Source organism: Onychomys torridus, chromosome 2, assembly GCF_903995425.1.
Source record: "Onychomys torridus chromosome 2, mOncTor1.1, whole genome shotgun sequence".
Taxonomy (NCBI): Eukaryota; Metazoa; Chordata; class Mammalia; order Rodentia; family Cricetidae; genus Onychomys; species Onychomys torridus.
The window spans coordinates 58,573,207-58,586,026 of record NC_050444.1 but is presented as its reverse complement, the minus strand read 5'-3'; positions in this window follow the sequence as shown (position 1 = coordinate 58,586,026).

Genomic DNA, 12,820 nt, shown 5'->3' with positions numbered 1-12,820 from the left:
ATACATTTTTGCAATCCACTTACTTTGAATTCTAGACACTGTTATATGCTCATTGTAAAAGGATCATTTTGATTAAGTAGGTTTATATGGTACTTGAAATCAAAAGGATACAACCATTGTGTGACTGTAAAGTTGTGCACACTAAAAGCTTATTTTTTAATGCTAAAAGGAAAATTGTAACATCCCAATACTTTAGGAGATCTATATAGTAAGCACATTTTGAGGGTAATATGAGAGAGTAATTATGCCTACTTTGTTATATTGTTTGGGATCTTGTGTGTTCTAAGGTCTGGATGAAATTCTTGACACTGATTAAATGAGAAAAACTATGGAGAAAGGAAAGTTGGCAATAGTTAACTCTATTGTAGTCAACACCACTGTTTCCCGCTATGTGTTAAAGGATGTAAACACCTTCAGTGCTTACTGAGCATTTAGTGGATATGAGGCATTGCACAGCGGACTAGTTTTACTTTATTTCATTTTCCTGTCCACAGTCCTTGGAGCATTATTCTTATCTGCTAAAAGGAGGAAACTGTGACTTAATTAGGTTGTCTCCCAAAGGTCCCACAACTGTTGAACAGGAAGAAGATACAGGATTCGAATAATCACTACAGTATAACTTTTAAGAAACACAGATAAATCCAAGAAATTTTAGGAATGAATGTACAATTGGTTTTCAGTTAATCAAGCCCTGAAAGAAGTTTTCTGTTCTGATTATTCCCATTCTACTCCATGAAGATGAAAATTAATGCAGGCTACCAAAACAGCGAATTTCATATTCATTTTAATCTCCATTCCAATGGTTGACAATCTGACAAAGCCAACATTTATTGAATGGGATTTCATGGAGTTTTGAGATATTCTTAATTCACACCAAAATGTATTTTTCCCTATAATATATCTGATGTCAATAATAAAAATTGGGCTACCATAGTCTAATTATTATTACATTTCACATCAACTGGACAAGTGAAAACTAGGCATTCTGCTGTTGCTGAATGCGGTCTTTCTGCTGTTCTATTTTCTTAGCCCTGTGCTCATGGAGAAGGGGCTGCCACCTTTGGAATGCAGACTTTTTCAGTTTCAAGATAGTCATGTTGTTTGTATTTCTCAGCCATTAATACCACTCCAGTGTACAGAGTGTCAGATATTTAATGTCAGACTAGCTCAATATGTCACTAGAAAAATTTTGATGGCAGAAAGAAAAATCCTAGAGCTAAGATGTGATTGGCTTAATTACATTAAAGGCAGAATAAGCTTATATATCCATTTACTGGAAAAACTGCATTCTAAGTTGCTGTTTTATAGAGAGATATATACAGACAAATTTCACTAAGTCTAAACTTTGATTTGGCACTATCTAAATATTTAGAAACCATCATCCTATCTATATTTAACACAAGGTACTGTTAGAGCAATTATAAGTAAGATAAATACACAAAATCAGTGTGCTTTGATACAATGAACACACTGCTACATACCAGTCAATACATGACCTGTTTGATGAATTGTGAAATACCCTAAAGATGATGAAACAGATACTTGATTTTTAATTTGCTTTATTTTTTGAGAACTTCATATATAAACACTGCTTCTACATCCCCCCAAATTGCTCAGTGTCACCTTTCTTTCTTCCAAATTCATGACCCCTTTTTTCTTAATTTTTAACTCCTCCTCTTTTAAAAGATAAAGTTTAAAGTGCAGAGTGTTTTAATTGAAAAGGGGCTGAAGCAGGATGTAAGCCATTCCATAGATATATTATAAAATAATCAAAGGCTCCTTACCAGGGGTCAATTCCTGGGTTATGTTTTGTAGGTAAATTATTGCTGGGCAAGTTGTCCCAGAATTCCATGTACATTTGTTACTTTTTCTTTTCTGTGTATCTGAGGTTGGGAAAGTTGTTAGTGTGATATGGTAAATTATTTACATAAAGAAATTCTAATGAGAAAAAATGGTAAATTGAACTATTCTGATATTTCACTATTAGCATATTTATTTTTTACATTTAGAAAATGAAACCATACAATATCACACCACTCTGATAAATATCTTCTAAAAAATTATGAATTGCTACTGACGCTGGACAGATTTTTGTGACTAAATCAGATCATCTACCAATGAGTCTCATGTATATTTTTGTTTTCTGGTTTAATGAGAATTGATTGATTCTTCCATTTCTTTCTTCCTCTAAATCTCAACAAAATAAAATACAGACTGGCAAAGAAACTCTTTTTCAGGGCTTTTTTGAAATTCAAGCTGCACTTGTTTTCATTTTTTAGAGAGCTCAGCATGTTTATGACTGAACATCAATATCTTACATAACTGATGCGATCCCACCAGTGTTGTGAATGGTTTTTCTATAGATACCAGAGTTGGCAATTTACCATGATGCTGTCTTTTTATCGAAAAATGTGCATTATATCTGGTGATACTGGAAATGGAAGCCATTTTCAAACATGCAGCAGCCAAGACTGTCACTCTGCAGTGCTGAGTGTGTTTACATTCCCATGCGATAGGCTTACCTATTTATCTGCATCAATTGTCACAAACTTCCCGGAGTCCAGAGTTTCAGATCCAATATTCTCCAATAACAATAAGAAATTGAAGGAGCTAAACCTTTATCGCCTCTGGCATGTTATGGCAATAATGTTTATATTAGCTATAAAGAAAAACATATAACTGAAGGTTGATTTCTAGAATCTTACATTGTGACTGTATTTTAAAGGGAAAAGTAGTTTGTGTACTCTCGAAGGTATTGCACGAAGTGTTTGTTCATGGAATGCTAGAAAAGCATGTTTGGCATTTAGTATTGCCTAAATCCTGATCCTACCATGGTGCCACATTAATATTCATCCTCTGATCATCAGGACTTGTCAAGAGAATATTAAATCCGATAAGATGATGATGAGAAAAGTAGAGCTTACATCTTTGTTTGACAAATCTTATATGCTCCAGACAGAAGGACAACTAAATAGTTGAGCCAATGTAAGCCCAATAATAATCAATCAATTACCTAGAAAGCTCCAGACTTATCATAGAGAATCCCAAAGAATTAAAGTTACTTACATGATATATTTATGTTTAGGAAAACATCTATTTGAAATGTGATAGCCCTGTTGCTTAAAATAAGTGTTAAAATATTATTTGTAAGTATGTCTGAAATTTCTGGCTACTCTGTCATTAGATTACCAATGTTATGATTTTGAGGGGTAAATGTGTACCTAGAATGATAGTTTTAGCCAGTCTAAACAAAGGCTTACTACTGGAATCCTTCACTGGACAAAACACTGTTGAAGCCAGTGAGTGATAGATTAAAAAGTCCCATAATCTGTTTGATGAAATCACAGGTTTCACAAAAGTCTGAACTGTGTCATTATGTAGATTCTATTCAATAAAAGACTGGGAATACCCTTTCACAGCCAATACCATGGAACAAGTTCCTCTAAGCATTTGGCAGAGGTTTCCAAACAAATAGTCCACTCTCCCACTAAAATTCTAGGTAGTTCAAAAGTAATCTTGGAAATTCATTCTTATTTCTAGATTTTTTTTTTCAGTAATCATCTGAGTCACTTTCTAAGTTTCCAAAGTTGGTGCAAGTTTTAACTTTAATGGAATTGAATGTAATAATTGAAGGGCATTATCTTTCCATTAGCCCAGAGACCAAGAACTTGTTTGTCTCTACTACTCCTGGGGATTTTCTTTCCTTTCTTTTGTGTGAATGACAGTACTGGCTGAGAAACTGACATCTCTGCCCAACCTCAATTCTTCTTCTTCTACCTTGATATGACTCTTTCCTTCAGTCCTTCACGAGAAAGAGAAGGGGTTTTACTAATGAGTTATCCAGCTTTCAAAATTTGTCCTCACTGTACATTAATCATATCCATACACTTACAGTTGGAGAACCTAAAGATAGCTACCCCATATGACACATTGAAGCTACCAAGTTGTAGTTTGAGTTTTCCTGCCTGGTCCACAGTCAGGACAAATCTCTCTAACCTGCCAGGCCCACAGTCGCTCAGACCCAACCAAGTAAACACACAGAAACTTACATTGTTTACAAACTGTATGGCTGTGGCAGGCTTCTTGTTATCTACTTCTTCTATCTTAAATTAACCCATTTCTATTAATCTATACTTTGCCACGTGGCTCTTGGCTTACCAGTACCTTACATCCTCCTTGTCATGGCGGCTGGCTGGAAGTATCTCTCTACCCAGCCTTTACTTCCCAGAATTCTCTTCTCTCTTGTCCCGCCTATACCTCCTGCCTGGCCACTGGCTAAACACCATTTTATTTATACAGAGTGATATTCACAGCACCAAGTCATCTACAACATTGGGAGAAATGCAACCCAAGAAAGGCTGATGCCAAAATACTTTGGAAAACAATTTCAGCACTCTGTCTGTTTCCCTTTGTCTGTCTGGTGATAGAAATTCCATGTAATCTTGTCTGCAGTTTATAATGTTAGAATTTAAAATAATATTGGTTGCTTCCCCCCCCACCATGCCCCTGGCAGTTTGCATAACATCTCTTGATGCTATGAGAGCTAGTCCTCAGGGAGAAGACTTCGAGATCCTTTGTCCAACGTGTATAATGTGTTCAGATATACTGTCTTACTTTAAGCTCTGGGAGGCATCCATGGGCAATGGTGATAGCCAATATTGTTTAGAGATTCTCTTGGACTCTCCTGAGTAACATCTCAAAGAGGTGTCTCCATGCCTGACAATGGAGTTTCTGTTGAATAGTGTAAAGGTCTTGAGGGAAGCATTGCCACCCTGTTTGGTACAACTTCATTTAAATATATATACATATATATATATATATATATATATATATATGTATATATATATATATATATATATATATATATATATTTGCATTTTAAGTGAACTTATACACTTCCTTACTGTTTTGTATCCCCCGTACATCCCTTTCCCTTTGTATCACTCTCCCTCCAAATTAGAATGATCCTCCCCATCTTTCTTCTCTCTTACTTCATACCACATGTGTCCTACTGCCCCTCTCTCTACATCCCCTTATCCACCTGACTTCTGTGTCTACTCCAGTTTATATACTCGCATTTAAAGATTCAGAGTTAGGAACTATAAGTTAGAGACAATATGCAGCATTTGTCTTTCTGGTCTAAGCTACCTCACTCACTATAATGTTTTTTCATTATACTTATTCACTGTACATTTCAGGGTTTTGTTTTCTTTACAGTTGAACAGAATACAATAGTGTGCATGTACTACATTTTCATTATACATTTATCAGTTAAAAGACATCTAATATTTTACTGTTTCCTGGATATTGTGAATAGAGCAACAGTAATCATGGAGGAACATGTTGGTAGATTTTTCTTTGAGCTCCCAGTTCACAAATAATGACATGGAGACTTATTAATTATGAAATGTTGCCAGGCGGTGGTGGCCCATTCCTGTTATCCCAGCCTGTGGTGGCATAGCCAGGTGGCTCTTTGTGAGTTTGAGGCCAACATGGTCTACAGAACGAGATCCAGGATAGGCACCAAAGCTATACAGAGAAACCTTGTTTCAAAAAAAAAAAAAAGTTATGAAGGTCAATCTTAGTTTAGGTTTGTCCCACTATCTTAAATTAACCTGCTTTTATTAATCTACATTTTTCCATATGGCTTTTTACCTTTCTTTCATTCTTTATTCTTTCCATGTCTTATTGACATCTCCTCTGCACCTTGATTATCTCCTCCTATTTCCTCTCTGCCCAGAAGTGCCACTTATTCCTCCTGCCTTGCTATTAGACATTCAGTTCTTTATTAAACCACTCACATCAATATATCTTCACATAATGTACAAACATCTCACAACATTTTCCTCTATTTGTCTAAGTAAAAAGAAAAGGTGTTAACTCTAATGTAGTAAAATTGCATACAATAAGAACAGTTATCAGGCAAGAATTATATTCACAATTTTCAGTCCACTTGTATTTGTTAAATTTGGAGAACTTACTCTATTATCAATCTTATCTTGATGAGTCCAAAGTTTTATACCTTAACCATTTTCTATATAACTCATATTACAAACCTGAAAATACTTTTTAGACCTTAAAACATCTTCTTAGATTTTATGTCTCTCAACCTTATATACTTTACATCCTTTGTAAATTTCTTTTTTGGCCAGCCTTTTGGTGGTGGCACACACCTTTAATCCCAGCACTTGGGCGGCAGAGGCAGTTGGATCTCTGTGAGTTTGAGGCCAGCCTGGTCTCCAAAGCAAGTTCCAGGAAAGGCGCAAAGCTACACAGAGAAACCCTGTCTCAAAAAAAAAAAAAATTCTTTTTTGAATCTGGTAACAAGAAAATCTATAACTGTTACTATCTCATCTTTAACTCATTAGAGACCTGAGACGGCTATTTTATTACCTGAGTAAACAGGAAGTGCAGAGCAAACAAATTCTAAAACTATAGAAATGACAGAGACAGTTGGCTGCCTGGACAGTCACCCAAATTTCTTCTGTAACATCAGGTCATCCATCTTTAGCCTTCAGTCCTAGAATGTTTCATAGACATTTTTGTGAAGCAAAAAGAAAAAAAAAATGTCTGGGCAAAGTTCAGCAGTTGCCTTCTTTTATGTCCTGCTTGTCTACTTTGAACAGAATACAGTCAATAATTAGTCAATGCAAGAGCAGTTTCTTTCTAGTGGCTGATTTTGCCACAATAAAAGCAAACTCCATATGGATGTTTTTGATGCCCATCTTTCTTTTCTGAAGTAAATTGTCATGAAAAGCTTTAGATTCTTAAAACATCTTAAATACCATATTCTGTACATCTCTGAAGTGTTTGAAGACTGTCTATTTTAAAATATATCTCCATTTGACCTTGAAAACATACCTAACGTGGCCACAAATTTGATTGTTAGATGACTAACTACTAACCTGTATTTTTAATTATTCTAAATGTTTTGTAATAATAATTTCAAGGACTAGAAATTTATGTTACATTGATCAATGAGCTGCATAGGTACAATAACTTAAAGAAAAGTAGAAAAAATATATAGATATATAATAAAAGTAACCATAAATTTGCATTGATACACAAAAAATATCTTAAACAAGAGTAGAAACATATATAAAGTCTGTTCTAGCAAACAACAATGAGGGCATCATGTTCTCTAGACTGCTTCCTGTTGTCTGGGGATGACAGCATCTTTCCAGGACCCTGAGAAAATTGGGATATTGTCTAGTCCTAGGATAGCTAGCTGTATTATTTTTTGTTTAGTCTCTGTGTGATGGGAAAGTGAAGAGCTTATCTGAAGTCTTGGCTAGATAAAGTCTGTGAGGCTGGACCATCTCAGTTAGCAGCTTTGAAGTTGTTCTGGATACAGAATTGTGAGGAAACTGCAACAGAAGCATTTTGAGGCTAGTCACCTGAGCTAGTTGTCTTTATTGGTATCTGGTCCATTTTTTTTTCCTGAGAACACATAAATTTTAAAAGGTAACATATATCTGTATTAATACAATTATGGAATGTATGGTATGCACAAGTCAGCTAAAGATTTCTTGCTCTATGTTTGAGCCGGTAAAAGGCATCTATCAATTTTATAAGTCCATTTGGACTGCATGATCAAGCTGTAATAAAAATCTCCATCCATATGAAAGGATGCCATGTAGTAATAAGTTGTGAGGGCTCTGTAACCAATAAGACTTGTCATGTCTCATCTAGTCTCAGAGGTGTTCCCATGTAGAAAGATCAGCCTGTGCGTCTGCCCTGTAGTCTTTCTTGGTTTCTTTTCTTATGTGTGTAGCCAAGATTTTCAAGAGTTCTCCCCCAATCAAATCATGTCTTCATTAATTTTTAAAGGAACAATAACTTCATTTCCTGTGGAAACAAAGGCATAAACTCTCCCCAAATTAAACATATTTTCTGACTTCCGCTTTGTAGTTAAGACATACTTAAAATGTACAGGTTAGTTTAATTTAGCAATTTCCATATCCAATGTCTCTCAGAAGCTATTTTTTTTGTACATTAGCATTTAAAAAATTCAAAGTCAACAAACAGCCTTAGATGATCCAGACACCCTATGTATTTCCCATATTTACCAGGCTCATTTTTTTCATGTTACTTTACTCCCTCTTTAAATACTTTAATGTTTTTAAACTATTTTTTTCTACAACAGACTATACCCAATTTTTTACTGTTTCAAGTTAATTAATTTTTAATCTGTTTTAAGGTTTTCTTGATCTGGACCACTTTATTCCTGTAGCATTTTCTGACCATGAGACAAAGCTTAAATGCCTTTCCAGCTGCTGCAGGGTTCTGGTGACTGGCTCCATTCCCCTCAGTTCCCTGAGAGCCTACCTCCATGCCTGCACATTTACCAACCCAGTTCTAGGAAGCTGCTGTGGCCACAATGCAGTAGAAATTTTTACCTAGCATGGGGGCTGCTCAAGTGCTTTGCAGCAGAGCAGGGCCTCTTGGAAGAGCCATGCTTCTGTAGGCCAGGCCCAACTACCTGAGAAACAGCTTTCCAAGGCCCAATATGGCTATTCCAGCCTCCATGGTAGATGCCATAAGTGGTTGAATTGTTCTTTGGGCTGTCAGCTCACAAATAGTGACATGGAGACTTATTATTAATTATGAAAGTTCAGCCTTAGCTTAGTCTTGTCCCAATACCCTTTATAATTTAAATTAACCTGCTTTTATTAATCTATGTTTTATCATGTGGCCTTTTACCTTTCATTCATTCTGTATGTCTGACTCCCTCCATGACTCATTGGCATCTCCTCTGAGCCTTGATTATCTCCTCCTACTTAATCCTTGTGTTCAAGGAACCTATACCTGCTGCCTTGCTATTGGCCACTCATCTCTTTATTAAATCAATCACAGAAATATGCATTCACACAGTATACAAATATCCCACAACAAGAACAAACATTTCTATAGAATGTCAAATCCTTTGGGAATATAAGAAGAAGTGGTGTAATTGCTTCATATGGGGTAATGATTTTTAACTTTTAAGGAATTTTCCACATTTCTTTCAACAGTAGATGAAGTGGTTTGTAATCTCATCAGTACTGAATGAGAGGGCTCCCTTTTCCTGGCAACCTTGCCCGAAATTGTTATCAGTTGTTTTCTTGATGATAGCTTCTCTGACCAAGGTTCTATCCAGTTGTAAATCCTATGAACCACAACAATGACCTGCCTGGCAAGATATCTCCAATGATGTATAGTGTCACTTCATATCTTGCAAGTAACCAATAGTTGTCTAATTGAGAGTAAGGACCGCTCAGTGGGAAGTGATCATACCTGATTATGAAAACTTAGGCAACTAACAATGATTGATCAGGTCATACACCCTAGATGAACATGATACTAACATTCCCTAAATCAATACAGTTTCTATCTCTACTCTAAAAATGTATACCCAAAGACAAGTGTAGCTCTCATCCTTCATCAGGATTTTTTTTCAGCATTGGATAGAGGCTAATACAGAGGTCCACACCAATTCAAAATGCAGAAAATAAGTAACCATGGGGTGTCCAATCCCAACTGATACATTTACAGTGCTGCTCCTATAATTAAAGATTAGAAAACATTACAGAAGAGAAGAAAGCTTCTAAGAACTAGAACCAGGACATCTGTCACTAGATAATGTCTTCTAGACATGACAAAGATGCAGTAACAGAAAACTTTAAAAAGAAATGGGTTTCCTGAACAAGATCTACATAATGACAACATTGGCAAATGTGCCAGTGTGGATGAGAAAAAGTTGACATCCCCTTCCCCCACACAGACATACTATGAAAGAGCTAGAGGCAATCAGTGGTTCTTAAGAGAAGGCGGACCCTGGAAGAGACAAGTTCCCTGAGATTATTCAATCCCAAGTGGTCAGTCCTCAGCATATGTATATAAGAGCAATACTAAATGGTTCAATATTTTTCTATGTGTATATAAGAATAATAAGTGTAGAAGAAGGGGACATGAACTTGAATGGGAAGGCTTGTGGGATGAGTTGTAGAAGGGAGAGGCAGGGGTAGAAATGGTATAAATATGGTACTCATATATGAAGTTGAAATTTTCCATTAAGATGATTAAAATAACAGTAACCAGAATCTTTGAAAGTTTATGGATGCATGAAATACAAATATAGTACCAAGTATATGCCAATGACTCAGCAGAAGAAATTTAGTCCTGTTGTTATTGTTATTTCATATTATACCATCTTAACTTCCTGAGAGCTATAGGTCATATTTTGGCCTCATTTGCCTAACAAAATTTTGCATGTTTATTTTAATACTAAAAAACACCAGAAGCAAGATTATGTTCTTTACCCTCTTGGGACTAATATTTTTCTCTTATTGCAGGAGAAAATATATTTAACATATAGCCAATATGACTGCTATTACATTTTATGTATATTGAGTCAGTTATTTCTCTGTACTGAGGACACTGAACACATAGGTTGGATTTAAGAATGTTCTCAATAGGTATGCCCAAGTAAACTGCCAGCTTGTGAGTATTCTCTGAAATCTAAATCTTTCTGTGTTCACATCACTTGCAAGTTTTAATGGTCTCAGATGAAAGTTAATTGTTTAAAATCAGTAAAGCAGATCCCTCATCCTAGACATATTTTCTGCAATGGGTTTGATCTGGTGCTTCATTAGTCAGCTTTCAGTTTCTTCTGCTATGTTCTTTTACTTCTGATATACCAGAGGCAGACAAATAATAAAGTAATATGTCTGATTCCTTACCTTGCCCTTCATGACATCTTCCCTTCTCACCCATGCCAACTACCTCTGTGGGCATATTGCACCCCATTTTAAGAAGTCTCAATTTCTGCCGACTTGTTACTGTGATAAAAAATACTCTGATGAAAGCAACGAAAGTGCGAAGACCTTGTGCTGGCTCACAGTTCAAAGGTGTAGTCTATTATGGAAAAGTCAGGAGCTCAAAGGCAGCCTGTCACATCATATTCATGGTCAGAAAGAGAGAATGGCGAGTCCACACTGGTCCTTAGAACCTGTTTTCAGCAAAGGCAGTCCAGGATTCTATCATGGGAAAGACAGAACCAGTGGCAAGTGAGTGAGTCTTCCCACCTCAATGCAGATCAATAGAACACCCTACAGACAGGCACAGAGGTCTATGTTGCAGGTAACTCTTGATTCCCTCAAGTTGTCTATTAACACTAACTATCACAACTGCCAGTGCGCAATAATAGCTCATATTCTTTCCATAATTTTTCAATTTACATTACTCTCTAGGTGCTAAACCTATTACACACATAGATATAATTTACTAAGCTATGAAAGATGACATGTAACCCCCTTGAGAGAGATGCTTCTCAGTTCCTGAAAGCTCCACCATTGATTGCATCTGGTCTAAATATTAAGGAGATCAACTTCAAGTCCTCTATTCCTTCACAGCATTCATTATCAAAGTGCTCTCTGAAAGCATCCAAGAGCAAAACATGTCTCCTTGTCTACCATGACTTACATCCTAGTTCTCACCTGGGTTGTACATTGCTTCCTCCTTGCTAATCTGTTTGCTCCCAACTTTTTCTCTTGGAAGCCTTTCATCCACACAACAACCAAAGTCGTCTTTCCCTGTATCAAAACCCCTTAAAAACATCCAATGGTTCTCTTCAACTCTCAAAGCAAAGTCCAAGTCCTATTATATCTTTTCACCTTCTAAACATTATCTTTGCTCCTGCCCATCTCCAGGTTCCTGCCCTGGGCTTACCACCTGCTAGGAGTCTTTGCACTTGCTAATTACTTAAGCAGTTTCTGTGCCAAACTTTTTCTTCCTTTCTACACTGCTATCGATTGTACTAAAGTTATGTTTCATCCATCAAAATTATATTTCATATTTTAGGAAAATTAAAGGTAGCATTTATACCCATTGTTTTTAAAATTAATCTTCTATTTATCTGCTAACATGGAAAGCCATTATAAAGTTAGCAAAACTGATGTATGCGAGTTTGGTTAGCATGTATTTTATTACAAAAGAGAAGATGTGTTGTCACAGAGACATGGAGTTTTAAAGCTGAAGTGGACTTCTGAACTCTGATCCATTTACCTGCACTTGTACCTGAACAGAAACAGTGAGACCAATTCATCCAAAAGGCATTCTGACATGTCCACCAATGTACGGGAGGCCTTGCCATGCATACAGAACAGGGAATGCAGCATTGCTCTTCACCTTCACATAGCTGCTAGTCTATATACAAGATAGACAGCAGAGTACTGACTTCATGGTGATGGAGATTCCCACTATCCTAAGAAGTACTTTAAGAAATCCTGCTTAATGTGGAGTCACAGAAGAGCCACTTTGTCATCGCCACGCTTTGTCTCTTGGATCCTAGTAACAGGGTGACAAGAATCCATGCTTTGTAACAAAGGCCATGTCACTTGGCCTCTCCAACATTTGAAAGGAAAATGTTTTATCTGCCACTTCTGAGATGAAGCAAATAATTCCCTCTGTCTATTTTTTATAAGTCAAGACCTTTTATTTAACTAACCAATTTATGTCATCTACAACATTAGTACAGACTTTAGTAGAATCCCAAAATAAATTTGGTTTATGCAACTTTATTAATATATGCAATAGTATTTGCATGAAGCAGAGTAGTATGGGCTGAAAATAATTTTACAATTTTGATAAAGACACTGAGACTTTTGAAAGTGATCAAGAAGTTATAAACATCTCTCTCTCTCTCTCTTCCCCCTCTCTCTGTCTCTCTATCTCTGTTTCTGTCTCTCTGTCTCTGTCTCTCTCCTTCATCCCTTCTCCCCTACTTATTGGTTCACTATATTATATCCTTCACTGATCTTAAGAAACAAGAGACACAAGA